General features: G+C 44.3%; 1 long non-coding RNA gene across 1 annotated transcript in view; it reads left to right on the top strand.

Moving 5' to 3' along the window:
- Window positions 1-27,086, top strand: part of LOC141097155 (uncharacterized) — a 55,498-nt gene that overhangs the window by 14,781 nt on the left and 13,631 nt on the right. The window lies entirely within an intron of this gene.

The raw sequence follows: 27,086 nt of genomic DNA, 5'->3' as shown, positions 1-27,086 counted from the left end.
TGATTTTACATATAAACACACGCCTCCCCCTCGCTTATGTGTACGGTCATTTCTGAACAGACTATAGCCCTGTAAATTAACAGCCCAGTCATGGCTCTCATCCAGCCATGTCTCATATATCCCCACCATGTCATAATTATGTTCCAACAACATTAACTCCAATTCCTCCATTTTGTTGGCGAGACTTCTGGCATTAGTATACATGCACTTTATGTATCTCTCTGTACCTCTATTCTTTCTTAAATTATTAACTGTTCTAACCCCACCCCCCATGCCACCCCCACCCCCAATGTCATTATTTGTGCCCAGGTCTCTATCTGCACTGTCTTCCCCTCCTATAAAAGGAATACCCTCCCCCCCGTCCCTAGTTTAAACACTCCTCCAACCTTCTAGCCATTTTCTCCCCCAGCACAGCTGCACCCTCCCCATTGAGGTGCAGCCCGTCCCTAGCGTAGAACCTGTAGCCAACTGAGAAGTCGGCCCAGTTCTGCAGGAACCCAAACCCCTCCTTCCTACACCAATTCCTGAGCCACTTATTAACCTCCCTAATCTCCCGTTGCCTCTCTGGCGTGTCACGTGGTACAGGAAGTATTTCCGAAAATACCACCTTGGAGGTCCTTGCTTTAAGCTTACAGCCTAATTCCCTGAAATCATCTTTAAGGACCTTCCACCTACCTCTAACTTTGTCATTTGTGCCAATATGCACCATGACCGCTGGATCCTCTCCAGCCCCTCCCAGTAATCTGTCAACCCGATCAGCGATGTGTCGGACTCGAGCGCCAGGTAGGCTGCACACCGTTCGACGATCCCTGTCTTTGTGACAGATTGCCCTATCTGTTCCCCTAATAATTGAGTTTCCCACTACCAGAACCTGTCTGGCCTGCCCTGCTCTCCTATTTCCCCCCTTACTGGAGCAGACACTCCTCCGGCTTTCAGAGGACATGCCTTGCTGCAGCAGTGCTACTCCTGCACTAACACTCCCCTCATCTGCCAACTTTGCAAACTTATTGGGGTGTGCCAGATCAGGACTAGCCTCCCTGGTGCTCTTCCCTCTACCCCGCCTTCTAACTGTCACCCAGCTAGCTGCTTCATTGTCCTGCAGCTCCAACCTAGCATCCCCCCCTCATCTATCCCATTGAGCGTCTTCTCAGTGAGCAGAAGACTCCTTTCCATATTGTCAATGGATCTCAGTGTTGCCAGCTGCACATTTAGATCCAGTATCTGGGCTTCCAAATGCACAACGTGCTCACATCTCGCACAGCAGTATGCACCCTCGACCGGCTGTTCAAGGATTTCATACATGCGGCAAGACGTGCACTGGATGGCATTGGCAATAGTGGAGCACATCCTAATGGGGATTGCACCAGACAATAGGATAAGCAAAAATAAATTAAAAAAAAAAAAAAAAAAAAAAGTATTAATATTACAGCAATTCAGTAATACCTCCCTTGGAAACTCCCTGAATCTAAAGTCACTGAATTTCAAGTCACACACTTACCACAGTTCGCACTTACGCTCAGGTCACACTCAGCTCGTTCACACTCGCTCAGGAAGAAGATTTAAAAGAGTTTTTTTTTTTTTTTTTTTTTCCCCTTTTACCAGCACACCACCTTGCTGCTCAATGCACTTCCAAAGTGATCATTTAAAAGAATCTTATTGATTGCCTTTCTAATTTGGCTTGTCTATATACCTTGGCAGGGTGTAAACAGTGGTTATCTCATGAGATCATGGCTTCTTCGGCACATCCAACTTTGTTTGGGTTCCTGTAGACATAGCAGTATGGTACAGTACCATTACACCTATAGGCACCTATTAGATATAACAATATCTCGCATACTTTTAACATTTTTATTTATGACTAATACAACCACTGACACCCTCCACCTGCCTGTAAAATTTTACTCATTGAAAGGAAATTACATATCTGCTTGCAAAACTTTAATTGGTGGTAAGAAAAGAACATTTGAAGATGTTCGCTTCTGATCTAAACTTATGCTCCCAGCAGTTTTGAAGAGTTTTGTACTGTGGGTATATGAAGGGAGTTCATTTGATTAACGGATAAAAGCAAACTTGTAGCAAAATAATTTATAATGATATTGCTACTTTATCAAAAGTCAAATATTTAGCATTTTTACTGAAAGGAAAGTTTTGTGATGCTCAGATATTAAAAATGTATAATTTCAAAAGTAGCATTTCTATATATACTATCCTTTTTTACAAAAATGTGTATGCAGAGTGATTAATAGTACTACATCACCACTGTAAACAGATTTTGTTGGATCATTTGAAGTTTATTCTTATCCCCTGCTTAGAGGCGCCATCTAGAAATCAGTACCCAAAAGTTTCAGTCTATCCCTAATGTAACCCTGTAGCTTCTAGTATAATTTAATATCTTTCATGTAAGTTAGTTAGTGCCCAGCTTAAACTTCTTACATCAGTTTCATAAAGCATCCCCATGAAGTCAAATCTTAAGGTCCCTTTACATTTAGCCATGCACCAGCGATCCCGACAACGATACGACCCGGTCACGATCGCTGGTGCATCGCTAAATGGTCACTAGTGAGCTGCCACACAAGCAGATCTCACAGCGATGTAGCGACACAGCAACGGTCGTTACTTACCTTTCAGACGCGGCAATCCTGACGTCCTCCCGCCCGCCTCCACGCGTCGCTCGTCGGCGCCAGCAGGAAGCCCAGCAGGAAGCGCCTGACGATAAATGGAGCTGCACGATCTCACGCAATCAGCGACAGACAGCGGGGGAGCCGGTCGGAGGTAAGTATCACACATAGCGATATCGCTAGCGATATCGCTGCTGCGTCACAAAATCAGTGACGCTTTAGCGATATCGCTAGCAATATCGCTATGTGTAAAGGCCCCTTAAGAGGACAATATTCACACTGAGGGAGACTGGTGAAGGCCATTATACTGAGAGGGGGGCTGTTGTGGACTTTGGCCCCCATACTGAGTGGTGTGCTGTGGGATGTGAGGTTCCTCATTCTATGTAGGGGGCTGTATTGGCCTTTCAACTGCGCCAGGGGCTGTTGGAGGTCTTATGCTGAATGGTGTGCTGTGGGAGACAATATACAGTGTAAGGAACTGTGGAGGCCATCGTGCTATGTGTGGGCTGGGCGGTATCCCATACTGAATGGAGGTCCTAAATCTGGCAGAACATGTCCTGTTTGCCCACGAAGATGTGCTGAAAATAATGATGATTTTTCTGCTTATGTTTTAATCAGGATAATCGGGAATGAGCATTCTGGTATGACATGGTATATATTTCTTATTGTATAGGAAACTGGCATATTTCACTGCAGCGGAGGCCAAAATAACACTGTCAAAATGACGCATGCGGAGGCATCCGCATACATCCGCACGGCCTGCGTACCCAATGTTAAAGATAGGGTACGCAGGCCGCATGCAGAAGTATGCGGCCATAGGCGGAGCTGACCAGAGGAGGTGCGGCAGGGGGCAGAGCTTCACAAAGGAAGTCTACAGTCCTCCGCAGCTCCTCCATACGCAAATGTGAAACTAGCCTTACTAACTGTCACTATATTAATGGTCGTAACCATGGATACATATTCTTTTGCAATGCCCTGTACATGATGAAAGAGACATAACAAATCCGAAGAAATACACCACATTTTTAATTGGAGGTATTTGCTATTATTATTATTATTACTATGTATGCTATATGTATATTGTTATGAGATCTTAGAGATGAGAATACCCCTTTAACTTTTGTTAAACCCAAGTGGCTGTTTTCACTGGGGTTGTGTACTTCTCCCTGTTTGAGTTGCCCAATCATAAGCAGGCAGCAACACAACATAAAATGATCACTTAGGTTTCTCAGTGTGTGAGATGTGTCGTCTAACTTCCTGCATGAATAGAAAGTGCTGGGAATAGAGCACAGATAAATAACCCCTTTCATATAAGATCCCTGCAGTCAATCTGGGGGCAGAGACAGCACAGCTGAATTTAGCTGTGTCACATTACCAACCCTATCAGCCTCCTTTTCTCATAGCTCTCTCACCTCTGCTTTATTGCCTCTCCCCTACAGTGCCTGCCTGGAGATGTCTCACACTTATGTCTTTTATGCTCGTAGTAACTTTTAATAGTGCTGCAGTGAGAGAAGAGCAGCCTACTACTGTTACGTGCGCTTTATTGACAGCCTGCCCTGTCACTCCCAGAACTTTCAAATCATGCATTAAATTAGGTCATTAGATCAGGGCTGTATCCTTATATCTTAAACACTGAGAAACCTGCTCTAAACTATGGTGGTTAATGGGTTCTTCTTTATCCACTGTGTAGCTGCCTGCTTATGATTGAGAAACATCACACAGGAGGGCAGAAGTACATCAACCTAGTGAAAATTAACACCCACTTGGAGTTAACAACAGTTAACTGACTAAGTGTCAAAAGCTTTGACTGCTAATATCTCCCCAATGGTGAGGTGACACTTATAAAACAAACTAGATTAAGGCCCGATGCTATCGCATCGAGAGGATAGTGACACACCTCTTGCCATGATAACCCTCAATACACACACACCTCCTCAACATACACTCCTCTCACCTTTCACCATCTCCACTCACATCCACTCACTCTTTCACTCCACATACGACCCTTTCTCTCACTCCGTCTCTCATACTCACACTGTCATCGTCGCTGCTCCATGATCCCCGACATCTTCTTCCGCCGGCGCCATCCTGGATCCCGACGTTGTCCACGCCGGCGACATGTTCTTGCGGCCATGCCATCTTGAGTATTCTGAAATCCTGCGAGTGGACATTAGTGGAGATAGTGAAAGGTGAGAGGAGTGTGTGTTGAGGAGTGGTGTGTTGAGGGTTAACATGGCAAGAGGTGTGCTGTGACGTCACCAGTTACAACAGGACGGAAGTTGTTACAACCCGGAAGCTGCTTAGCGCATTTATTATAGTAGATTAAGGCCCGATGCTATCGCATCGAGAGGATAGTGACACACCTCTTGCCATGTTAACCCTCAATACACACACACCTCCTCAACACACCACACCGCCTCAACACACACTCCTCTCACCTTTCACCATCTCCACTCACGTCCACTCACTCTTTCACTCCACATACGACCCTTTCTCTCACTCCGTCTCTCATACTCACACCGTCATCGTCGCTGCTCCACGATCCCCGACATCTTCCGCCGGCGCCATCCTGGATCCCGACATTGTCCATGCCGGCGACATGTTCTTGCGGCCATGCCATCTTGAGTATTCTGAAATCCTGCGAGTGGACATTAGTGGAGATAGTGAAAGGTGAGAGGAGTGTGTGTTGAGGAGTGGTGTGTTGAGGGTTAACATGGCAAGAGGTGTGCTGTGACGTCATCGGTTACAACTGGACGGAAGTTGTTACAACCCGGAAGCTGCTTAGCACATTTATTATAGTAGATTAAGGCCCGATGCTATCGCATCAGGAGGATAGTGACACACCTCTTGCCATGTGAACCCTCAACACACACTCCTCCTGAACACACCACACCGCCTCAACACACACTCCTCTCACCTTTCACCATCTCCACTCACGTCCACTCACTCTTTCACTCCACATACGACCCTTTCTCTCACTCCGTCTCTCATACTCACACCGTCATCATCGCTGCTCCACGTTCCCTGACATCTTCTTCCACCGGCGCCATCCTTGATCCCGACGTTGTTCACGCCGGCGACATGTTCTTGCGGCCACGCCATCTTGAGTATTCTCAAATCCTGCAAGTGGACATTAGTGGAGATAGTGAAAGGTGAGAGGAGTGTGTGTTGAGGAGTGGTGTGTTGAGGGTTAACATGGCAAGAGGTGTGCTGTGACGTCACCAGTTACAACTGGACGGAAGTTGTTACAACCTGGAAGCTGCTTAGCGCATTTATTATAGTAGATTAAGGCCCGACGCTATCGCATCGGGAGGATAGTGACACATCTCTTGCCATGTGAACCCTCAACACACACTCCTCCTGAACACACCACACCGCCTCAACACACACTCCTCTCACCTTTCACCATCTCCACTCACTCTTTCACTCCACATACGACCCTTTCTCTCACTCCGTCTCTCATACTCACACCGTCATCATCGCTGCTCCACGATCCCCGACATCTTCTTCCACCGGCGCCATCCTAAATCCCGACGTTGTCCACGCCGGCGACACGTTCTTGCGGCCACGCCATCTTGAGTATTCTAAAATCCTGCAACTGGACGTTAGTGGAGATAGTGAAAGGTGACAGGAGTGTGTGTTGAGGAGGAGTGGTGTGTTGAGGGTTAACATGGCAAGAGGTGTGCTGTGACATCACCAGTTACAACTGGACGGAAGTTGTTACAACCAGGAAGCTGCTTAGCGCATTTATTATAGTAGATAGATGTATCACACCTATGTTTTTATGTGGATAAGATATTTACATAGTGAGCCTCAAGAAGGACAGTATTACTGATGTATGTAAATTGCTATTGAAATAATAGTACTCTATTAATAAATAAAAAATTAATTATTATTACCTAAGTTATGTAGGTATGTGTTAGCTATGTAGTTGAAATCTACGTATGTTTGCCTAAATTTTTTTTGTTTTTGCCTTTTTTTTTTTAATCTATATATACCTATACCTATGTATATTTTTATGGATTTAAATATGTCTATGACATATATGTGAAAGAGATAATTAGTGTAAGATATATCTATCTGCTTAAAATATTTATATATATAACATATATCAAGCTATGTATAGAAGTCTTAGAAGTCTATTATCTATATCTATTTAGAATGTAACTATTATTTATATATCTATATATCTATCAATTCCAGGACCAACTTAAATAGTTTAAAGTAAGACATTTTTGTAAACGACATTTCTAGTGAAGATTTTTGGGCTATTAGGTAGCAATTGTCCTTGAAGTGGTGTATCCACCACTTTGACCCTAACGTTGCTGCGTTGCTTTACTCGGGAGAATGCAACATACAATTGTCCATGGGCAAATACAGGTTCGGGCAAAAAAATTCCAACTCGATTGAGGGTCTGTCCTTGGGATTTGTTAATGGTCATAGCAAAAGCAGGTTTTAGAGGAAACTGTCGACGTTTTAATTTAAAAGGTAACCCAGTTTCTGAAGGACACAAATCGATGCGTGGAATAAACACAATGTCTCCTTCAGCTGAGCCAGTAATCACTTTAGCCTGTATGATGTTGCGGAGTAAGGCAATGACAATGAGGCGAGTGCCATTGCAGAGACCTTTCTTGGTGTTTAGGTTTCTTAATAGCATCACAATGGTGCCAATTTTAAGTTTTAAGAGATGTGATGGCATTCCTGATGGTGTCAGAGAGTTTAAAAATTCAACTGGGTAGTTTTCACATTCCTCTGCCTCATCAGCATCGACAGAATCATCACTTGTATATACAGTATAATCACCACTAATGCGATCCATTACTTTACAGTTCAGAAAATCGACGTCATCATTTTTCGGACATAGTATAGCATGTGATGCAGCAGTGTCGAGGCTTTGTTGGTCATTAACATCAATGCAAATATGGTCTCCAAAGATCTCGGTTACTATAGAGCCAGTGCAAAGCATGTCTGGAGGAATTTCAATGACATCCTCTCCAAGGTTATGTTCATTAGACAGCTCACCATTTCCAAGTTTAAGCAACCAAGTGCTGTATTCAGGATCAGTGGAGCACATGTTGTTAATTAGCGGTAGTCTGGTAAAATGTTGCCAATGTTCTGAATATTTAATGCAGGAATCTACAATGTCTATTCTTGTTCCATGAGCGATGACGGGAAGACATTGTCTGAAGTCTCCTCCAAGAACAATAACTTTACCTCCAAATGGTGTTTTATTTTTTTCAGCAACATTTGTTGTCATGATGTCACGTAGAAGTCTATCTATCACATTCAATGCATGTTTTTGGACCATAGTGCACTCATCAATAATAAAAAGTTTTGTACTCTGTAAATGTTTTCCTGCATTTGTATCGTTTTTAATCCTGGAAACAGATGTTTCGTTGATCGGAATAGGTATGCCATATAGAGAGTGGATTGTTCGGCCTCCTTGTATCAAGTTAGATGCTATTCCTGTAGTTGCTGCAGGTGACACAATTTCTCCTTGTCCTCTTAAATGATGTGTAAGTAGATGGTATAGGTAGGTCTTTCCACTGCCACCAGGTCCATCGAGAAAAAAGCACTTTGGTATTAAACTGGTATTTTGTAAAGCTTCAGTAATGACATCATAGGCAAAAAGTTGCTCCTGATTAAGAGTTTCTTTCATCTCTGCAGCTTTTTTTAACTCATAATCCTTATCATATTGTTTAAGGAGTTGTTTAATATTTTTTGCTGGGCGTGGTAAATTATAATCAGCAAAAGTTTTTCCATGGACTATGAGGACATCTTGGACATCTTTCATAGCATATCCTTCACAATCGATACACTCTTCAGTGTTGCTGTGGTATGTATGACAATAGTCTTGTAAAAAATGGTCCTTAAATTCATTCCACAATTCAAGTGGATTACTGGGGGGGCCAAAAATACAGATATAAGCAAACATGTCTCTAAGTTGGGAAGGCATGTTAAGAATGCAAGCATCTGTTAAAGTATGTCTCCAGATGCTATCATCAAATAATAATCCAAGTGCTAACGCAGCATCCTTAAAGGTTTCATGCATAACTCCATTGACGGTTTTAATGCTGTCAAAACTGGTAGCAGCTTTTACATGCAGTAACAACAAACGTAAATAATAGCGTTCTTGGTCTTTCACACTAACAGTATACATTCTTCCAATAACTGTGAGACCCCCTCGTTTTCTTTGTTCCCATGTGCCTTGTTTCCAAACGTAGTGTTCTGGAATTTCGCGGTAGAAATAGTTATGTGCATTGTGGTCGATCTTATTAAGGTTGAAATACGCCATAAGTGTAGAATTGGAATTGAGCTTTTGATGGATGTTGTCTGCAGAGTCATTCTCATGAAAATAGAGTGGTTGAGAATTAGGCAGATGTACGGCTAGGCGAATGATGGCATGAGATTGTTTATGCAAAGGAAAAGCAAATATCCGCCATGCAGCCTCAGGTGCACTAACATATCTGGTATCCGTAAATTGGTGTGTTTCATCATGTTGGATGTTATTTTGGGAAATTTCAAGGTTGGCTTTGTCATGTCCTTTGTAAACGTATTTAAATAAATATTTTACACTTTGAATGGAAGCACATATTTCTACATTAATATGGCACTTGTATTTGGTGAGTAAAAATGGGTTATATGGAACTACCCATGAATTGTCAATCGTCTTAGAATGGTGTTCATATGTTTTGCCAATGGGTCTGCGGTAAGTGGGATAGCCATCCTTTTCTTTGATGGTATATGGTTGGTTTTGTTTTGGGAAACCTTTGCTACACTTTCCAAGATCCATACAGGGAGAATTAGGATTGTGTTCTCCACAGGGACCATGAATCATGTGTTGAAGAACAATGTTATGGAGCAGAGGGTAGATTGTTTCATTAGGTATTTCAGCCCAGACTATATTGTCTATGTCCGCCTCAGTCTGTAATTTAGACAGGCTGTCAAGAATAATTAAAATATGAGCGTGTGGGAGACCACGCTTCTGAAATTCAATGACATGGACCATTGCAGTGACGTTTCCAAATAATCCACTGCTAATGTCTTTTAAGAGGGATTCCAGTTTAATTTTAAAGACACGTGCAACCAAGTCTGGTCTGTGTTCAACACGCTGCCACGGTTCTAAATGTGTAGTAATCTCATTCCACTTAGGATTACATGTCATGGTGATAAATAGATCTGGTCGACCATACTTTGTAACAATAGCCATAGCATCCTGGTAGCGCTGCTGCATGTTTCTTGGACTGCCTTCAAAAGAAGATGGTAAAATGACGGTTTTCCCAATAGGGATGCCCTTTTGAACCGATTTTTTGAGTAGATGTTCTTGAAGGAGGCAGTAAGCCTCCACTTTAAAAATCTTTTTGGTGTTTGCGGATGTAATGTAGGCGATTAGCTTTGATTTTGACATAAGCATCTACTAAATATTGCTGTGTTAGCTTACCACCATTGAGGAGTGGATTAAAGTAATTTCTGACAGATAACATATAGCAATAGTATTGGAGTTGAGTGATCCTCCTCGAACTTTTGCCTTGTTGTTTGAGTCCATCATGCCATCCTTGGTCTCCATAAGGGAAAAATATTGGATAGAGGAGGGCATCCAAATTGCTATGGAGAATACTAATTTGTTGTGTTTTTGGAGCTAAAGGGTTATGGGGATCAGGTTTTAAATGAATTAATATGTCTCTATTGAAAGGTGGCTCACCATTGTCATTTTGAAACACGACTGCTACTTCACTGACAGTGGGATTATTGTAGCGTCGAGGGTCTTGAGTACGATCTTGTTTAATAGCCATAGTGATGTTTGGCATGACAGTTCCGTTTTGTAGAGATTTAATTTTTTCTTGTTCTTCCACATCACGTAACATTTGATAAGCTTCCACAAAAGGATTAATAGTTTGGATTTGAAGGGCAATAATGTTCATCAATGTAGGATGACATTTTTGATTTTCTTTACATCGTAAGCGTTGTTCGTTTGCGGTAGTGGTATCGAGAATGTAAAGTTGGGCAAATGCGCGTTGCTGGTCATCTGAGGGATGTAGTGTTCCAGTTCTATGATAGATCTGGCCATGTATGCGGAAACAGTATGGGCCATATCCAGGAGGTGGTGAAATATTTGCACCCATGGAGGCAAAAGCAAAGGAACTGTTAATACTTCGAATATTATCCATGAAATTTTTGCTAAATTCACTTTGCCCTTTCAGCAAACGTGTAAAGACATCAGGATATTGTAGTATGGGTACATGGACTTTACCCTTCTGACAGCAGAGCGTAATGTTGTTATCAGAAGGTATCTCTGCTACAAAATGCAAAGCTTCGCAATGCTCACATACATGGGTCATGTCACCACAGCTGTGTTCGGTAATACTATTTTCATCATTAGTGAAAATGTGAGGTTGTAGTAGAAGTGCATGTCCAACCGATGGGGTGCGCCTAGTTTTGAGACCAATGTATATTTGTCTTGGTTGCACTTTCTGCGGGCTAACTGCAGCTTGTATGTGAAGAAACTTTGCGTTGGTACTGAATGGTGGTATTGATAGGGCAGAAACAGATTGCTGATTAGTTATGTCAGTGAACGGCATATAGGATGAAGTGTGGTAGTAACTTGTTCCACATGCTGATGTGGAAGCATCCTGTTGTGAGTCTACTAATAATGATGAGGAAGAAGCCGTCTGTTGTTGGCGGTGATGGCGTGTAGAGGCTTCTTCAGCCAATGTAATAGATTTAGAGTTAGGGGTTTCGTGTGTGAGACGACGGCGTTTATAAGCCTTAATCTTGTCAAGTCGATGCTGTTTTTCCTCAGGAGTCTCATTAGCACGGCGTTGTTTTTGTCGTAGTGCTAAAGCTGCTTTCCTTTCACTGGCATTGGTATACTGTGCATCGGTATTGAATGGTGGTATTGATAGGGCAGAAACAGATTGCTGATTAGTTATGTCAGTGAACGGCATATGGGATGAAGTGTAGCAGTAAATTGTTCCACATGCTGATGTGGAAGCATCCTGTTGTGAGTCTAATAATAATGATGAGGAAGAGGCCGTCTGTTGTCGGCGGTGACGGCGTGCAGAGGCTTCTTCAGCCAATCTTATGGATTTAGAGTTAGGGGATTCGTGTGTGAGGCGACGGCGTTTATAAGCCTTAAAACACTAGGACTACTGGACTCGTGACCCCGCCTAGAACTACTGAAAGGAGTCATTTTGACTCCTTGCTTGTTTTCGTTTATTTTTAGAGTTTCATTTGTGGTTATTTAATAATAATTATATTTTTTGTAATGTATTATTATTGTGAGATCCAACAGTAATGCTTTTGATTGTTTTTTTTCTGCTTTTCTTATTTTTCTACAGAAAATAACAATAATTATAATAGACGTTTTTAAAACATTTTTTTTTATTCAAGTGCACACATATAAACAACAACTGAAGAACAAAAAGCAGAGAAAATGTAGGTGGAGGAGCATAAAAATGAAAATATGGCGCAGAATTCACCTTCTAAACATTTGGTGTTTCGCATTTTAGGCATTGCCTTTGATTTATGGCAGTACATTGCCCACACAAAGACTTACCACAAGTCTTACAATTGCCGACAGATCTATTTTTCTTGCACTTTTCTTTGATCTGGCAAAATTTTGTTTGAACCATCACTTCTGAGCATGTAGAAACTTGGGACGTGGAACCCTTTTCCCTATCTGTGACATAAGGACCACTCAACTCTCTCACAAGCGTTTGCAAAAATGCCTTGCGTGACATTTTTTGGTAGGTAATCTCCTTGAATATTATCCATGCATTTATACCCGCAAAGTCTAAGGCATTTTCAAATGCATGAACAGGCCATCTCCTTGTGCATATTCGTGTGGTATATTTTCGTGCCATCTGATCCACTACATCTACTCCATATTTTGTTTCATTGTAAAACTTTACCGTTTCTGGAGTTTTTTTAGCGGAATCAGACGCAACAACAACATCTGGATGGACGGAACTCAAAATGACAACATTTTTGTTGGGCTTTCCTTGATATACTGTAAGTGTAAAATTGTCTTCATTTCTAAACACTTTAGTGTTGTACAATTCCTCTTTCATGGATTTTATTTCTTTAGGCACTTCTCGCCTTATCTTGTTCAGTGTTCCCACGATGGTTGTTCCTTTGCTTTTCAGCTGTTTAGCTAATTTTACTGAAGTAAAATAATTATCGGTTGTAACATTGCGACCTTTTTTCAAAAACGGGTCCAATAACTTCATTACCACATGGTCAGCTAAACGATCCTCAGCACGGCGTGTGTCATCTTTTGCCTAGATAAGGGAAGCCATTTGCCAGATATTTGCTCTCCTTATCAACAGCTAGCCAATATTTGTGGCCATATTTATCTGGTTTGGAAGGCATGTACTGCGTGAATGGACACCTAGTTTTGCTTGGGAAAAGTTGCTCATCCACCGTTATGTATGGGCCAGGTTTGTAACACGCAATACAATTGTCAATAAACCTGTCCCACACAGTAGAAAATAGAGCAAACTTGTCCGTTTGCAGTCTCTCCGATCAAGTAGATTTCTCATCAAATCTGATAAGATAAGAGCCTAGAGTGAACAAGCTATTTTGTTCAGTATTACACAATAATACAAGCAGGTAAAACACAAGGAAAATGTGAAAAGTTGACATGTAAATTGAACTACATCTATATGAACATCAGGGTAAATAAGACAGAGTGAAAAAATTATGCACAAAACTTTATAGCAACATTTAGTGACAAAAGGACCTCAAAATATAGTAGGGAGTCAAAATGACTCCCTTCAGTAGTTCTTGGTAAATTTTGAAAAAAACGCGCAAATTTTTCACCAAAATTATTTAATCTCACAAAATCTTTTTTCACATCATATTTGAGGAAAAGTCACCGAGTTTCAAGCCGGAATTCTGAAAAATGTAGTCACAGAAGAGAAATAAAAAACGAAAGGAGTCAAAATGACTCCATCAGTAGTTCTAGTGTTAATCTTCTCAAGGCGATGGTGTTTTTCCTCAGGAGTCTCATTAGCACGGCGTTGTTTTTGTCGTAGTGCTAAAGCTGCTTTCCTTTCACTGGCATTGGCATACTTTTTGTTATGACTCATGTTGGCACAGGTAAAGGAGTCTATTTGGCAGTTATCTGGCAGTGAAGAAGGCGTCCTGGAGTATTGTAGAGTAAACAGATACTAATTGACCCTGTAATTGCCCAGCAGTAGTTATGAAGTGGTAGTGGCAAATTGGCCCTGTAGTTAGACACCGGCAGAGGAGCAAGGCAGCAGTAGTTATGGCGGTAGAGGCAAATTGGCCCTGTAATTAGACACCGGCAGAGGAGCAAGGCAGCAGTAGTTATGGCGGTAGAGGCAAATTGGCCCTGTAATTAGACACCGGCAGAGGAGCAAGGCAGCAGTAGTTATGGCGGTAGAGGCAAATTGGCCCTGTAATTAGACACCGGCAGAGGAGCAAGGCAGCAGAAGTTATGGCGGTAGAGGCAAATTGGCCCTGTAATTAGACACCGGCAGAGGAGCAAGGCAGCAGTAGTTATGGCAGTAGAGGCAAATTGGCCCTGTAATTAGACACCGGCAGAGGAGCAAGGCAGCAGTAGTTATGGCGGTAGAGGCAAATTGGCCCTGTAATTAGACACAGGCAGTGAACAGTCAGAGGAGCAAGGCAGCAGTACTTATGGCGGTAGAGGCAAATTGGCCCTGTAATTAGACACCGGCAGAGGAGCAAGGCAGCAGTAGTTATGGCGGTATTGGCAAATTGGCCCTGTAATTAGACACCAGCAGAGGAGCAATGCAGCAGTAGTTATGGCGGTAGAGGCAAATTGGCCCTGTAATTAGACACCGGCAGAGGAGCAAGGCAGCAGTAGTTATGGCGGTAGAGGCAAATTGGCCCTGTAATTAGACACCAGCAGAGGAGCAAGGTAGCAGTATTTATGGCGGTAGAGGCAAATTAGCCCTGTAATTAGACACTGGCAGAGGAGCAAGGCAGCAGTAGTTATGGCGGTAGAGGCAAATTAGCCCTGTAATTAGACACCGGCAGAGGATCAAGGCAGCAGTAGTTATGGCGGTAGAGGCAAATTGGCCTTGTAATTAGACACCGGCAGTAAACAGGCAGATGACCAAAGCAGCAGTAGTTATGGCGATAGAGGCAAATTGGCCCTGTAATTAGACACTGGCAGAGGACAAAGGCAGCAGTAGTTATGGCAGTATAGGCAAATTGGCCCTGTAATTAGACACCGGCAGAGGACAAAGGCAGTAGTTATGGCGGTATAGGCAAATTGGTCCTGTAATTAGACACCGGCAGAGGAGCAAGGCAGCAGTAGTTATGGCGGTACAGGCAAATTGGTCCAGTAATTAGACACCGGCAGTAAACAGGCATAGGACCAAGGCAGCAGTAGTTATGGTGGTACAGGCAATGCCAAGCATCCGCACAGCAAGTCGGCGTGAGGTAAATGACGCAATTTCATGAATGCAAGATGGCGTCGGCGAAATCTCGCGAGATTTCGCCGACGTCGTTAACACCTCTTGCCATGTTAACCCTCAACACACCACACCGCCTCAACACACACTCCTCTCACCTTTCACCTCCACTCATGTCCACTCACTCTTTCACTCCACATACGTTCCTTTCTCTCACTCCGTTTCTCATACTCACACCGTCATCGTCGCTGCCCCGACATCTTCCTCCGCCGCCGCGATCCAGGATCCAGACGTTCTCCAGGCCGCCGACATGTTCTTGCGGGACGCCATCTTGGATTTCGTGAAATCCCGCGATATTCAAGATAGCGTCGCCGCAACAACATGTCGCTGGCGTGGACGACATCGGGATCCAAAAAGATGGCGTCGGCGAAATCTCGCGAGATTACGCCGACGCCATTTTGGATCCCGATGTCGCCCACGCCAGCGACATATTCTTGCGGGACGCCATCTTGGATGTCGTGAAGTCCCGCGATATTCAAGATGGCGTCGCCGCAACAACATGTCGCTGGCATGGGCGACATCGGGATCCAAAATGGCGTCGGCGTAATCTCGCGAGATTTCGCCGACGCCATCTTTTTGGATCCCGATGTCGTCCACGCCAGCGACATATTGTTTCGGCGACGCCATCTTGAATCTCGCGGGACTTCACGACTTCCAAGATGGCGTCCCGCAAGAACATGTCGGCGGCCTGGAGAACGTCTGGATCCTGGATCGCGGCGGCGGAGGAAGATGTCGGGGCAGCGACGATGACGGTGTGAGTATGAGAAACGGAGTGAGAGAAAGGAACGTATGTGGAGTGAAAGAGTGAGTGGACATGAGTGGAGGTGAAAGGTGAGAGGAGTGTGTGTTGAGGCGGTGTGGTGTGTTGAGGGTTAACATGTGCGTGTGTGTGTGGTGACGTCACCGGTTACAACTGGACGGAAGTTGTTACAACCGGAAGCTGGTTAGGGCATTTATTATTATAGATGTTGTCTTACTCTACTCTGCAGCTACTATTGCATTGTGTGTCAAGGTTCAGCAAGAAAAGTTGGAGAAAGGTTCTCTGCGTCAGAGACTAGCGAGACATCTAAAGAAGGGGCATGCCTAATGGTCTAATACATAACAGTATAGTGAATTATAAGAAGAGTCTAAAAGAAACCAGACTCCTGGATTCATCAGGACAGTCCCACACTTCTGGCATTGTCCCAAGACATGCTATAACTTAATGGCATAGGAGATTAGTAATAGATGACTATTCCTGGACAGACTTCTGTTTTCTGTCTTGTTCAGTGGTGTCACTGTAAGGCTAGTTTCACACTTGCTTTTTTTTGCAGCGCGTTTTTCCCGCAAAAAAACGCATTGAAAAAACGCATACATAAGCATACAACTGCTGCGTTTTTTTCAAGCATTTTTATGAGCATGCATGAAAAAAACGCAGCGTTTTTATGCGTTTGTATGCGTTTTTAGCGCGTTTTTACCGCGTTTGCGTTTTTTTCCAACATTTTTAGGTGGCCCCTCACACTACCCAAACCATGACTTTACTAACCCTAACCCTGACCCTAACCCTAACCCTAACCCTGACCCTAACCCTAACCCTAACCCTGACCCTAACCCTTAACCAAATCATACTTAACCCTAACCCAAACCCTAAACCCTAACTAACCCTAACCCTAACCCTGACCCTAACCCTAACCCTAACCCTGACCCTAACCCTAACCCTGACCCTAACCCTTAACAAAACCATACTTAACCCTAATCCTGACCCTAACCCTGACCCTAACCCTTAACAAAACCATACTTAACCCTAACCCTGACCCTAACCCTAACCCTGACCCTAACCCTAACCCTAACCCTGACCCTAACCCTAACCCTAACCCTGACCCTAACCCTTAAGCAAACCATACTTAACCCTAATCCTGACCCTAACCCTGACCCTAATCCTTAACAAAACCATACTTAACCCTAACCCTGACCCTAACCCTAACCCTGACCCTAACCCTAACCCTAACCCTGACCCTAACCCTAACCCTAACCCTGACCCTAACCCTTAACAAAACCATACTTAACCCTAATCCTGACCCTAACCCTGACCCTAACCCTTAACAAAACCATACTTAACCCTAACCCTAACCCTGACCATAACCCTAACCCTAACCCTGACCCTAACCCTAACCCTAACCCTGACCCTAACCCTTAAGCAAACCATACTTAACCCTAATCCTGACCCTAACCCTGACCCTAATCCTTAACAAAACCATACTTAACCCTAACCCTGACCCTAACCCTAACCCTGACCCTAACCCTAACCCTAACCCTGACCCTAACCCTAACCCTAACCCTGACCCTAACCCTTAACAAAACCATACTTAACCCTAATCCTGACCCTAACCCTGACCCTAACCCTTAACCAAACCATACTTAACCCTAACCCTGACCCAAAACCCAACCCTAACCCTGACCCTGACCCTAACCCTAACCCTAAACCCCCTTAACTAACCCTAACTCTAACCCAAACCCCTAAATTCCATGGTTAAAAAAAAAAAACGCATATGCAAAAAAACGCTTACATGAGCATGCCAGTGCGCACATATGCGCATCCATAGGCTATAATGGCCATTTTTAGCGCAAAACGTGCGCATATGTGCGCATGCGCTTTTTTGCAGGGCCAAAAAATGCAACATGATGCGTCTGGAAAATCCAATCGCACACCCCAAAAAAACGCAGCGCATGAAAATCGCATACATGCGCTTACAAGCGCGCAGGTATGCGCACCCATGTTAAATATAGGGGAAAAAACGCATGCGCAGGTTAGCGTTTTTTTCCAGCGCTAAAAAACGCAAATGTGAAACCAGCCTAACTTCCTGTAAATGAAGGAGTGCAGAGGTGTAGCTTCTAAAATGTAAGTGTATGAGCTTTATGGCGCTATTTTAACAGTTCAAGAACCCACCTCTTCTTAGATGAACATTTTCAGCTGAACATTTCAGTAATAATATGCGTTTGTTATGTGATGGAAATTGGAGATGCGGATAATTAGATTCAAATTCAGATACATATACTCTTTGTACACTGCCCCTATTGGTCAAGCAATCAGTAGATTTGGGTTCCAGTACCATCTATATGCTGATGACACTCAATTATACACTTCTCCTGATATCACGCCTGCCTTTTTGGAAAACACCAGTGATTGTCTTACCGCTGTCTCTAACATCATGTCCTCCCTCTATCTGAAACTGAACCTGTCAAAAACTGAACTCCTCGTGTTTCTTCCCTCTACTAATGTACCTATGCCCAACATTGCCATTTCCCTGTGTGTTTCAACCATTATTCCCCAGCAACATGCCCGCTGTCTTGGGGTGATCCTTGATTTCGAGCTTTCATTCACCCCCCACTTTCGACTCTGCAAAAACTTACTGTTTCTCTTATTCATTCTCGTCTGGACTATTGTAACTCTACTAATCGGTCTCCCTCTTACCAAACTCTCCTCTCTCCAATCTGCCTGAATGCTGCAGCCAGGATCATATTCCTCACCAATCGCTATACCGATGCCTCTACCTTGTGCCAGTCCTTACACTGGCTACCCATCCACTCCAGAATTCAGTATAAACTTATTCCCCTCACCTACTAAGCCTTCCATGGCTCAGCACCACCCTACATCTCCTCCCTAGTCTCAGCCTACCACCCTACCCGTGCCCTCCGTTCTGCTGATGACCTGAAGTTAGTATCCTCAATAATCAGAACCTCCCACTCCCGTCTCCAAGACTTTTCACATGCCGTGCCTATTCTTTGGAATGCACTACCCAGGCTAGTACGATTAATCCCCAATCCCCACAGTTTTAAGCGTGCCTTAAAAATGAAATTGTTCAGACTGGCCTATCACTTCAATGCACTAACCTAAATATTCCTGTGTGGCTCATTTCAAAATTCTCTCCCATATCCAGGTTCCTCGCATCATGTTCTCACATGCTTTTTCCATTTAATAGCCCTTTGTGTCTGTACTGTTATATAATTAGACTGTTAACTGGTTAATGCAGCAACAGGAGCACCCGATTCTTACACTATGGCTGGTCCGAACAATAAAAACAGTAAAAGCATTTGTTACCATCCACCTTTCGTGTCTCCCCTTTTCCCTTACAGATAGTAAGCTTGCGAGCAGGGCCCTCATTCCCTTTGGTATCTGTTTTGATCTACGTGTTTATTGCTATGCTGAAATGTCTGTAGAAGTCCCCTCTATAATGTAAAGTGCTGTGGAATATGCTGGCACTGTAGAAATAAAATTATATATATATATAAACACACAGTTGTGGCCAAAAGTATTGACACCCCTGCAATTCTGTCAGATAATACTCAGTTTCTTCCTGAAAATGAATGCAAACCCATTCTTTGGTATTATTATCTTCATTTAATTTGTCTTAAATGAAAAAACACAAGAGAATGAAGCAAAAAGCAAAACATTGATCATTTCACACACAACTCCAAAAATGGGCCAGACAAAAGTATTGGCACCCTCAGCCTAATACTTGGTTGCACAACCTTTAGCCAAAATAACTGCGACCAACCGCTTCTGGTAACCATCAATGGGTTTCTTACAATGCTCTGCTGGAATTTTAGACCATTCTTCTTTGGCAAACTGCTCCAGGTCCCTGATATTTGAAGGGTGCCTTCTCCAAACTGCCATTTTTTAGATCTCTCCACAGGTGTTCTATGGGATTCAGGTCTGGACTCATTGCTGGCCACCTTAGAAGTCTCCAGTGCTTTCTCTCAAACCATTTTCTAGTGCATTTTGAAGTGTGTTTTGGGTCATTGTCCTGCTGGATGACCCATGACCTCTGAGGGAGACCCAGCTTTCTCACACTGGGTCCTACATTATGCTGCAAAATTTGTTGGCAGTCTTCAGACTTCATAATGCCATGCACACAGTCAAGCAGTCCAGTGCCAGAGGCAGCAAAGCAACCCAAAAACATCAGGGAACCTCCACCATGTTTGACCGTAGGGACCGTGTTCTTTTCTTTGAATGCCTCTTCTTTTCTCCTGTAAACTCTATGTTGATGCCTTTGCCCAAAAAGCTCTACTTTTGTCTCATCTGACCAGAGAACATTCTTCTAAAACGTTTTAGGATTTTTCAGGTAAGTTTTGGCAAACTCCAGCCTGGCTTTTTTCTGTCTCGGGGTAAGAAGTGGGGTCTTCCTGGGTCTCCTACCATACAGTCCCTTTTCATTCAGACGCTGACGGATAGTACGGGTTGACACTGTTGTACCTTCGGACTGCAGGGCAGCTTGAACTTGTTTGGATGTTAGTCGAGGTTCTTTATCCAACATCCGCACAATCTTACATTGAAATCTCTTGTCAATTTTTCTTTTCTGTCCACATCTAGGGAGGTTAGCCACAGTGCCATGGGCTTTACACTTCTTGATGACACTGCGCACGGTAGACACAGGAACATTCAGGTCTTTGGAGATGGACTTGTAGCCTTGAGATTGCTCATGCTTCCTCACAGTTTGGTTTCTCAAGTCCTCAGACAGTTCTTTGGTCTTCTTTATTTTCTCCATGCTCAATGTGGTACACACAAGGACACAGGACAGAGGTTGAGTCAACTTTAATCCATGTCAACTGGCTGCAAGTGTGATTTAGTTATTGGCAACACCTGTTAGGTGCCACAGGTTACAGGTGCTGTTAATTACACAAATTAGAGAAGCATCACATGATTTTTCGAACAGTGCCAATACTTTTGTCCACCCTCTTTTTTATGTTTGGTGTGTAATTATATGCAATTTGGCTTTAGGACAATTCTTTTTGTGTTTTTTCATTTAAGACAAATTAAATGAAGATAATAACACCAAAGAATTTGTGTTTGCAATCATTTTCAGGAAGAAACTGAGTATTATCTGACAGAATTGCAGGGGTGTCAATACTTTTGGCCACAACTGTATATATGGTCTTTTGTGCCCCCAGCTGGCTTGGGCATCAACTAGAGTAAATGGGTTTTATTATCACATCATTAAGAAATTAGAGAAATGTGGGGAGATTTACAGATGTTAGTAAAAATGAAGGATAAAGATAACTTTGAAAATTTAGGGATTATCACAGGGGATTATGAGTTTTGCATCATTTAACAATATATCATTAATTAAGAAATTAAGACAGAAGATTTTAGTGTGTTTTAAGTTGCCATTATCCAATGTGTTATAAAATGCACTATCTCTCGCCTCTAGTTCTATACATCTTGAAGGGAATCTGTCATCCCATTTTTGGCCTATAAGCTGCCGACACCGCCATCAGGGGCTTATCTACAGCAACACAGCAACAATGCTTAGGTTTTTGTACTGTCACAGGTCACGGACACTTTCATATTGGGAAAACAAGTAACCACCATGTTGGCTCATGGCCACCATTGTCTCTACAAAATTTATTATAGCAATGCAATAAATTTGTTCATTTTTTTTTATGTAACTTCCATATACATTAATGTTGTCTTGTACAAACACTCCCACATCTTCATTAAAACCTGTGGAGGCTACGATGAAATGGCAAATAAGGCCATGTCTGTTCTAATGTTAGACAAAGGACCAGTGGACAGACCTCTACCTTTCTTGTGGATCTTCTCTAAATAATTAATATGACAGTGCTACCTGTATTATAATTTCAGAACCTGGGCTCAATGGAGGATCCTGTGGGTCTCATGTAGTCTGGTCAGCTACGCATTCTGCTATGGTTTAATCCTATATTTGCAGTCTTAAATCTACACAGTCAATGTTTATAGACCCCTCTATAAACTGATTATTTCAATATGGACCTTTATACTGACATGGCATGTCTTGTGGGAAAATCATCAATTTTGAGCCTAATATTTAGAAAATTGTTTCACTTTTCCCTATTTCTGTACACCATCTGATAGCGAGGAGAGCTACGACACAAAGGAGAGGTGAGTTATGTTGGACGCCTCTATCTCTATATAAAACTGTGAACAAGGTAAGAAATGTTTCCTGTTGATTTATAGATGTTTTTTTATCTTTCCAAGTAAACCTCTATCTTACATCTCTGACTGCTTCTTGGCAGTCATTGTGTCTCTCACTTCCATCTACATTACTAAAACCCCGTCACACTCAGCGACGGTACAGCGATCACGACAACGATACGACCTGGTAGGGATCGTTGCTGCGTTGCTATGTAGTCGCTGGTGAGATGCCAAACAGTCAGATCTTCCCAATGACGCAGCAAAGATATGGCGACCCGTAGCGACCTTTGTAACGATGTTGGCGGTCGTTGGGACCCTGTCACATAGCAGCTACTCTGACGATTCAGACCTCGAATCAACGCAAATACACAACTATGTGTCTCGCTTCTGAGTCGCTAACGAGGTCATTGGTAAGGTGTCAAACATACCGATGCATGCTACCCAGCGGGACCTCAACGATCACAAAATGTCCAGGTTATTCCGACACGACCAGCGATCTCACAGCAGGGACCTGGTCGCTGCTACCTGTCAAACGTAGCGAGATCGCTACTGAGGTTGCTGTTGCGTCACAAAACTTGTGACTCAGCAGCGATCTCGCTAGTGATCTCACTTAGTGTGATGGGGGCTTATCTTCCAGAAGACAAAATAAGAGCTGGTTGAACAACTTTAACAACCGTATAATAACAGTGTTCAAAAATAAGGTATCATTAGTCACAGCAAACATAGGTATCCATCCATTTTGAAATAAATCTCCACCAATATATTAGTACTAGTGTTGAGCGATACCTTCCGATATCGGGAAATATCGGATCGGATTGGATCGGACCGATACCCCAAAAATATCGGATATCTCCGATTCCGATACCGGAAACCAATGCAAGTCAATGGGACACTAATATCGGAATGAAAATAAACCTTACTTTCCTTGTAGGTTAATTCTACATGAAGGAAAACAACTAAGAATAATGTAGAATGTATTGGGGGAGGTGGAGGAGACATTTAAGGCATAGAGGTTTAGCCCAATCAAATGGAATAGCAGGAATTAATTTTTTTTAAGACGTTCGGAGTTACAAAGATATTGACTATGTTAAGCTTTTTTATACTTTGTCAGATATTTATGTTTCACTACTTCCATGCTCTTCACCTTCTTTTTACTTCTCCCACACTTTCTCCTTCATCATCCTCTTCAGGGTCATCTTCTTGGTTGTCTTCGGGGTGGTCTTCAGGGTTGTCGTCTCCAGTGTCGTCGTTTTCGGGGTGGTCTCCAGGGTCGTTGTCTCCAGGGTCGTCGTTTTCGGGGTCGTCGTCTTCTTCGGGGGGGGTGGTCTTCAGGGTCGTCGTCTTTAGGGTCATCGTCAGGGAGATCCAGAGTGATTACCAAACACCATTTCAAAAAGCTTGAACTTGGAAATGTAGCAGAAGGTACAAGAAGGCTGAGGAACTGCTGAGAACCAGCTGACTGTACTGGAACCTGGATGGGTAGCCGAAGGTACAAGAGCCAATGGAACTACCGAGGACCAGCTGATGGTACTGGAAGCCGGTTACTAAGCAGGAGGTACCTGTGCCAGAAAGGACTACCAAGGGCCAGCAAACGTTGGTGGAACTCGGATACTGAGAAGGAGGCACCTAAGCCAAAGGCTCTGCCTGGAACCAGCTGACATTACTGGAACCCAGGGGGACATATTCAAGATTGACTTCCAAAGAACCAGGTAATGGTACTGGAACTCAGATAGACAGCAGAAGGTACACATGAAAAAAAAGTTGCAAGGCCGCGAGCCGGCCGGAGTTACCGAAACCCACAGTCCTACAGGGGGAGCTTGTCCTATTGGCACTACGGAACCAGCCTTCATTGCCAGATCCCACAGCCCACATAGGAAGCACCTAAACTGCAGGCACCATAGAGTTGGCTAAACCCGACCGCAACACGACAGGACAACGTATTGGAGGCAAAGTGACATTGACACTACCCGGAAACAGCTGGTGTGCTGGAACCAGGCTGGGCAGGAGGGAGTACCATGCCAAAGACACTTCTGTGCAGCAACTGGCGGTGTTGGAGCCCAGGGATTACAGTAGAAACAGAGTGTAGCCAGGGGCCTAATTGGAGCAAGTTTAATATCTGTAGTAGTGTGAATGTGGACAGAGCAGGAGAAATTGCCGGACACAGCAGGTGATCAGCTGACGTTACTGAACCCCAATAACACTGGAGCATGTGTTGACTGTGCAGACGACACTTCTGAGCAGCAACTGGCGGTGTTGGAGCCCAGGGATTACAGGAGAAACAGAGTGTAGCCAGAGGCCTAATTGGAACAAGTTTAATATCTGTGTTGGAGCCCAGGGATTACAGTTCAGGTGGTAGAAACATGAACACAACAGGAGACCTGGATACTGTTGCCAACCAATTATTTAATCTGGAAGAGGACTGTCAAATTCCTGCGAGATCCAGGCCTTGTTCATTTTCAGAAAAGTAAGCCGGTCAACGTTATCGGATAGTCGCATGCGACTGTCTGTTAGTACACCACCTGCGGCACTAAAGACGCGTTCCGATAATACACTAGCAGCAGGGCAAGCCAGCACCTACAATGCGTACTGGCTAAGCTCTGGCCATGTATCCAGCTTAGAGACCCAAAACATCAAGGGGGAAGAGCCGTGTGGGAGAACACTGAGAGGGCAACACATGTAGTCTGTCCCCATCTGACGGAAACGTTGCCTCCTGCTGACTTGGAGCCGTCTGTGATGGTGTAGACATTTGTGGCAGGGACACAAAACTTTGCCACATTTGGGCCATACTGGTCTTGCTTTGTGCTGAGGCGCTGCTTCTGCTCCCTCCACTGCCTCGATGCACTGAGCTGCTTTGTAAAGCACTAGCAGCACTGCTCTCGGGTGGAATGGAGAACATGATGAAATGCACCAATGTGTCTTGGTACTCCCGCATTTTACGTTCCCGGTTCAATGGTGTTATGAGGCTTTGTAAGTTGTCCCGGTAGCGAGGATCTAGGAGGGTGTACACCCAATAATCAGCCATGTTGAGAATGTGGGCGATGCGGCGGTCGTTTCTCAGGCACTGCAGCATGAAATCAACCATGTGCTGCAGACTGCCAACTGGCCAAGAAACGCTGTCCCCTGCTTGAGGTGTCATCTCTGCCTGGTCTGCATCACCCCACCCTCGCTCTACATACTGACTACTAGAGCATTGTGTACCTCCCTCCTCTGGACAGATGTCTTCCTCCTCCATTGACTCCTCCTCATCCTCCTCACAAAGTGTCCCCTGCCTAGGCCTTTGTGAGGAACCACGTTGCGCAGACTGTCCAGAAGCAGATGGCATTTATGACTCCTCATCCTCCACCTCTTCCAAAATCTCCTCCCTTAGTGCTTGCAGTGTTTTTTCAAGCAGGCAGATAAGGGGGATAGTCATGCTGACTAGTGCATCATCTGCACTCGCCATCCGCGTGGAATCATCGAAGGCACGCAAACGTGGCAGATGTCCTTCATAGAGGCCCACTCAGTGGTGGTGAAGTGTGAGCGATGCGCAGTGCGACTTGTTTGCGCCTGATGCAGTTGGTACTCCATTACTGCTGCCTGCTGCTCACACAACCTCTCCAACATATGTAACATTGAATTCGACCTGGTGGGTAGGTCACATATGATGCGATGTTCCGGAAGGTGGAATCGGCGCTGCAGAACTGCAATGCACGATCTTGCCATGCTGGAACGCCACAAGTGAGTGCACACTATGCGGACCTTGTGCAGCAGTGCATCAAGATCCGGATAGTCCCTCAAAAAACTCTGCACGACCAAGTTGAGCACATGTGCCAGACATGGGATGTGAGTGAGGCTGCCTAGGCCCAGAGCTGCCACCCGATTTCGGCCATTGTCACACACTACCATGCCTGGCTGGAGATTCGCTGGCACAAACCACACGTTGCTCTCCTGCTTGATGGCATTCCAAAGCTCCTGCGCTGTGTGGCTTCAATTCCCCAAAGAAATTAATTTCAATACGGCCTGTTGACGTTTGGCCACGGCTGTGCTCATATCAGTCATAACAGGTAAGCGTTCACGGGTCCATGTGGAGGTAAACTGTGACGGCTCCTGCAGCGCTGATTCAGAGAAACTGGAGTATGAGGAGTCAATGTGTACAGACTGGATTCCTGCAATCCTTGGAGTTGGCAGAACACGTACAGCGCCACTCTCAAGATCTGTACCCGGCTCCACAACATTTACCCAATGGGCAGTGAGGGAAAGATATCGTCCCTGTCCATGGTTACTGGTCCACGCATCAGTGGTCAGGTGGACCTTGCTACTGACGGCGTTTAGTAGCACATGTTTAATTTTCCCCTCCACATGCTTTTGCAGGGCAGGGACGGCTTGCCTGCTGAAATAAAAGCGGATGGGCACGATGTATTGTGGGACTGCCAATGCCATGAAGTTACAGAAGGTGTCAGTCTCCACCAGCCTGAATGTGAGCATTTCAAGGGACAGTAGTTTTGCAATGCCAGCATTCAGAGCCTGTGCTCGGGGGTGGTTTGCCGAGTATGGACGCCTTTTCTCCCATGCCTGTGCTACCAATGGCTGTAGACTGGCCTGGGAGTGTGAGGATGACAGGGAACGTGGTGCTGTAGGTGGAATGACACTGTGTCTCTGTACAACAGTGCCAGAGGTTCTTCCATGGCGATCCTGTGAGGAAGCTGAGCCAGCTGTGTGTGAGCTGGAGGAAGAGGCTGCAACACGAGCTGAAGAGGTGGTAGGTGGCGCTGTAGGTTGGCCTAGGTCTTCAGTGTGTCTTTGTAACTCCACCACGTGCTTGGTCCGCACATGTTTCCACATATTTGTGGTATTGAGGTTGCTGACATTTTTCCTTCTTTTCACTTTCTGATTACACAGCTTGCATTTGACAAAGCAAATGTCATCTGCAACTGTGTCAAAAAAGGGCCAGGCACTGCAAGTCTTGGGAGCACCCATTTTGGGTTTTGGAAGAGGCATGCTCCTAATGGGTGCCAAAGTGGAGGCTACAGGCAACCGAATCTGCCCCCTCCCTCTCCCTCCTTTTTTGGCCGTTCGGGGAATATCTTCCTC

Source organism: Dendrobates tinctorius, unplaced genomic scaffold (assembly GCF_039654945.1).
Source record: "Dendrobates tinctorius isolate UK_male_01 unplaced genomic scaffold, ASM3965494v1 ptg000083l, whole genome shotgun sequence".
NCBI classification, from domain to species: Eukaryota; Metazoa; Chordata; class Amphibia; order Anura; family Dendrobatidae; genus Dendrobates; species Dendrobates tinctorius.
This window is presented reverse-complemented; position numbering and strand designations above follow the sequence as displayed.